This window comes from Pinus tabuliformis, chromosome 3_2 (assembly GCF_031772625.1).
Source record: "Pinus tabuliformis cultivar Carrire ecotype Pingquan chromosome 3_2, CPIR1, whole genome shotgun sequence".
Taxonomy (NCBI): Eukaryota; Viridiplantae; Streptophyta; class Pinopsida; order Pinales; family Pinaceae; genus Pinus; species Pinus tabuliformis.
This window is the reverse complement of record NC_142302.1, coordinates 943,323,778-943,329,404: the sequence shown is the minus strand read 5'-3', so window position 1 is coordinate 943,329,404 and position 5,627 is coordinate 943,323,778. Positions and strand designations below refer to the sequence as shown.

At 36.6% G+C, this 5,627-nt stretch overlaps 1 pseudogene across 1 annotated transcript; it reads left to right on the top strand.

Moving 5' to 3' along the window:
* The first annotated feature begins 363 nt into the window (after positions 1–363).
* LOC149183744 (putative protein phosphatase 2C 3) lies at positions 364–4,260 on the top strand (annotated as a pseudogene). The gene is made up of 6 exons (XR_016256791.1): positions 364–389; positions 1,342–1,482; positions 1,635–1,698; positions 2,181–2,288; positions 3,818–3,943; positions 4,030–4,260. The product of XR_016256791.1 is annotated as a putative protein phosphatase 2C 3 (transcript).
* The last annotated feature ends 1,367 nt before the right edge of the window (positions 4,261–5,627 follow it).

Genomic DNA, 5,627 nt, shown 5'->3' with positions numbered 1-5,627 from the left:
TTACAGGTCTCCTTCCAGCTTGAAAGAACTTCAGATCCTCATGATAAAGCATTTCACTTGACATCAACAAATTAATGACCTCATGCTTTAGGGGGCAACTGTTATAGACATTTTTGGGCACTGCAACCCCAATCATAAATGTCAATAAAACAAGGGCTCTTAATTCCCTAAAAGTGTTGTTCTGAACCCTAAAAGAACAAGGTCAACTGATTACATCTTCTCCCAGAAGTTCTCCATGAAAAACTACTCAGAACTGGTCAAAACTGGACCATTTCACCTGCTCCATAGGCAAAGTGCGTTGCATCCCACCTGAATACACACAGTAGGTGCGATGCATGTCAAAAATCCCTTCTATGGGGTGCGATGGGCGAGAAGGGACAAATGGCAGGGTCAATCCGCAAGGTGGAGGAGCATGGAATCTTCCAGAAACTTCTCCTGTAACACTTGCCTCTTTGAATTCGACCAGGGATGAGTAAGAGATCAACAATCTCCAAGTGGAATCAAGAACTATCAGAGAGAAGACACTAATCAAATCTCAAAAGCTGACTCACCCCCCTTGCAAACATCTATATATGGATCCCTCATCCCAGAGATCCAGAGGCTGGAATTTTGTATCTTGTAAGGAAGTGCTGCTGGTTTCTTGGTGCAATATCATAGTGTTGGGTGATCTAAGCTTTTCATGAGGTGAAGAAGGGCTTCTTGCTGAGAGGATGATGCTGGGTCAGAACAATTGGTTGTAATTCTCTTGGCTCTTTCTTGATTATCAATAAAGCTATTCAAGTTTTCCTCCACATGTTTGTATGATTAATGTTTTATGCATTTGTGTGGTCAATGTACATCTGATCCTATATTGTTTATGATAATAGATCTATGTTCTTGGATAGTATTATGCTGCTTTGATTCTACAGGTACCCTGTGAAACTGGGTGGACAAGGAAGCGAGTAGCAAAATATCTATCAGAAGGGAGAGGAATCGAACAAGGAACCAAGCGCAAGACAGAGGTTGGTCTCCTTTATTCTTCTCTCATCTATCTCTCATAAAGGAAAACGAAAGTAGTTTTAGTTTGTTTGTTTCTAAGGTAGCTACCAGCCTTAGTGGGATTAGCAGTGCTGCATAGACACTATTCCCGGTAACACTTATGGATTCCACACTTTTCCCCTGTTTAGCTACTGCTGGTAACAACTAGATATTCAATGACATTTGATCCCGAGACCTCCTTGATATATGCCTGTGGATGTGCCATTAATATTTTGTTAGTTGCATGTCTTGTATATCTTTACTAGTGTCACTTCCTATCTTCTTGTTCTGATATTTGTTGGTTTTACCAGAACAAACATCGAGAACCACCGTTACTTTTGTGATAATAGATGGCTGGACAGTCACGGTAGCATCTGTAGGTGATTCTCGCTGCATTCTTGAATCAGCTGCAGGGTTGGCTTCTCTTTTAACTTCTGATCATAGGCTTGAGGCCAATCTTGAAGAGTAAGATTCTTCCCATGATGCAGAACAAACCATGACCCTTTGTGTTGTATGAGTGTCTGTGTTCCTTTGGTTGGTTGATTGTGGAAACCAGTCTTTGTTTAGCCAGTTTATTGTTTCAAGCTCTTGATTTGTATTGATATATGATACTGTAGGAGAGAGCGCATAATGGCCAGTGGTGGTGAGATTGGTAGATTGAATACTATGGGTGGAGCCGAGGTAGGAATCTGTACAATATTTTGTGGGATATATAGACACAAAGAAGTAAATTTACATACTACAATACAGGCTCGTAAAACTTGACCGTGCTTCTTTTGTTCAAACTTATGATTCCTAGTCACAGTCGGATGTTTTTATCTTCGCTGAAGTGCATCATATGTGTTCATTTTAGCTTTGATGAGTTTATAAGCATCAAAGTTATTTACATATGGTGTACCATTCTGCTACAAAATGGCCTATCCTAGACTTACACTTGCAGTTTCTTTCGTAAAAGTACTAATAATTTAAAAATTACTGTGCTTAAATTTTATCTACAAGGCCTCCATTAGGCTTGACATAAAAGCTCTTATATTTTATCTATCTCATGTTTAATGGTCATGCTTGCTTTCAAAGCCATTTTCTAAACTGAATTGTTCTCTTACCAGAATTTTCAACAAATTTTTCAACGGCTGTAATTTGGAACATTTTCTTTATACTTGTAGATTGGACCATTGAGATGTTGGCCGGGAGGTCTCTGTCTATCTAGGTCTATTGGGGATATGGATGTGGGTGAGTTCATTGTACCTATACCTCATGTAAAACAAGTGAAGGTGCACCAACATCTTTTTCCCTTCTAATCCTTTACCGATTTTATCCATTTACTGGAGGAAAAAAATACCTGGTCACAATGTGTCTGTCTGATTTAGACTGGTAATTTTTTGTTTCAATAGCTATCAAATGCTGGAGGAAGGCTTATCATTGCAACTGATGGTGTTTGGGATGCATTGAGCTTTGAGAAGGCTGCAAATTACTGCCAAGGCTTTCCAGTAGAACTTGCTCCAAAACAAATTGTTAAGGTACAAATACTGTTGACAAGGATAAGCGATCAATGTCACCATCTTTAAGTTTATTTTCTATCATAGCCTAACCGATTTAGCTATAGGAGGCTTTGAGGATAAGAGGAATTAGGGACGACACTACATGCATTGTAGTGGATTTGATCCCACCTAAGAAATCTGCACCACCAGCTCCAGTTAAGAAGGAAGGCAAATTTAAGAATTTTTTCAGAAGGAAATCCACTGATTCATCGTCTAAGTCAGTTGAAAAGCAGCAAAATATAGACATTGTCTAGGAAATCTTTGAGGAGGGGTCAGCAATGCTCGCTGAAAGGTAGATAGCCATTTCCAGCTTAGCATCCTTGTAGTAGATTAGGTTTTGTAAACACAGACTTATCATTAGATTCAGAACAAAGCATGATAAACTGTATGTGAGTTGCTACTCCTTGAATGTGGACAATCTATGTTTACAAATTTTTATTAAAATTGGATAATTGTGTTGCAAATTTGAATTGTGGCTATGCATGGGTAATGCCTGCTTATATTTTGGCATTTTTGAATTTTCAATTTTTCAATCTGGTTTTTTTTTAAATAATCTTTTTCCTGTTAACAGATTTTTTGTGCATGCTGGCCTTCAGATAAGGATTTTGCAACATGGGGTCAAAACTTTGTTGATGACAAGCATCGCCTTTTGCACATCATAGATCCTACTCTTCAACCAAAGGTTGAAGGAAGGGAATAAATCTCAGTGTCTGTGGGGATTGCATTGAATTGTGCTTCTACTTCCCCTCAAAAGAGACCATCAATGATGGAGGTATTGCATTTTCTAGAAAAAATGCCATTATCCACAACCGATTAACCAATTCTTTCTTCCTATGTAGCATCCTTGCTTTGACATAAATTGGACAGAGATGAGGACTTACACCCACATTCCATATTAAACAGCTCTACTTAGACATTGACATAACTCATATAGACATCTCTATGATTGGGACTCAGCAACAAACAAACTCTGCTCTCAACTCAACTGCTTATGAAATGGCCAGAGTCTTCTTAAAAATTTCAATATTTCTACAGTTGAGGATTGTAGCAAAGCTCAGGGATCAAACTTAACTCCATGCTTATGATGCATCCGCGTTCTCATAGTTTACTTGCAGCTCATTCTTAGTTTTAATGGGAAGGTGATATATGGTGTATTATTGTTGCAGTGGCAGGGGATGGATTTTATCCATTTACTGGAGGAAAAAAATACCTGGTCACAATGTGTCTATTTGATTTAGACTGGTAATTTTTTGTTTCAATAGCTATCGAATGCTGGAGGAAGGCTTATCATTGCAACTAATGGTGTTTGGGATGCATTGAGCTCTGAGAAGGCTGCAAATTGCTGCCGAGGCTTGCCAGCAGAACTTGCTGCAAAACAAATTGTTAAGGTACAAATACTGTTGACAAGGATAAGTGATCAATGTCACCATCTTTAAGTTTATTTTCTATCATAGCCTAACTGATTTAGCTGTAGGAGGCTTTGAGGATAAGAGGACTTAGGGACGACACTACATGCATTGTAGTGGATTTGATCCCACCTGAGAAATCCACACCACCAGCTCCAGTTAAGAAGGAAGGCAAATTTAAGAATTTTTTTAGAAGGAAATCCACTGATTCATCGTCTAAGTCAGTTGAAAAGTAGCAAAATATAGACATTTTCCAGGAAATCTTTGAGGAGGGGTCAGCAATGTTCGCTGAAAGGTAGATAGCCATTTCTAGCTTAGCATCCTTGCAGTAGATTATGTTTTGTAAACACAGAGTTATCATTTAAAATTGCAAAGGGAGTAGCTAGAGGCCTGGCTTATTTACATGAAAGGAAGTTTGTTCATGGAAATATTAAGGCAAGCAACATCCTTCTGGGCTTTAACATGGAGCCATACATAGCAGATTTTGGGCTAGAAAAGCTACTGGACACTGCTAATGTCAAGTATAGTAGCTCTTCTATCCACCTAAGGAACCTTGAAGGTATATTTTCAGGGAGCAAATGATGAGAGGTTTTATCCTCCATGGTCACTCTAGAAATCCTTATAAACCCATGTAAATATGGTCTTTGATTAATATAAAACCTTAAGTTACAAAATCTCTCTCTCTCTCTCTCTCTATATATATATATATATATATATATATATATATGTATGTCTTAATGATAACCAAATATGTATATATTATTTAGACATATCTTTCTCTCAATTATAAAATCTCTTAGATTTTTGGCCAATCTTGCTTTAAATAATAAAAAATTGTGAAATATTGGCTAATCTTTTGTTAAAATATTAGACCTTATAAATAATAGGAAAATATTTTCTACTAAAATATAATTTACTCATTTTCCACACTAGGGAAAATATGCCTACATTCCTACTTTTCATCATCTAATAGGTTTTTATGATGCACTCCTGCAAATCTATTTGTTTGTTTTGATCCCTTTTGCAACAAAGGTCATGTATGTGTTAATCTAACCTCCACTTCCCTCAATCTTGGGAGATATTAATGTGTGCACTCTCACTTCATGAATATCAACTCTAGTAATTAAATTACATCCATATCCTTGAGATCTTGTGTAATCCATGTTGATGTAATTAGATGTAGCCTTAAACATATTTATTTAAGGAGAAGCACCATTAGGAAACTTTAGGAAGCTTCTCTCAAGAGTAGTAAGTTCCCACAAATTCTTTTTTGTATTATTATCGAATAAGAATTGATGTTTATCTTCTTTAGCACATCTCTAAACATACTTAATTACTCTCTAAAATATCTTAATATGTTGTTAATAGGAAATCTATATATGATTCTTTATAAAAGTTGTTACTACACTTTTCCCAAGCTACCTTATCCTGTTCATTAGCAAGCATCTCTTTTGTAACATTGAGTCATTTGTGGACATTAAAAGAATTTTCCTCTATCTTTCTTTCTTTGATATTAAGTTTTTTCTACTAGTTGGAGATCATATTACATGATGCATGATTAACAAATGCTTCTTATTTGTACGAAAAATACACTGGAGATATAAAAGAGTTAAGACACATGATAAATGAAGAGTTTGGTTTTATTTATCTAGATCACAATATCACG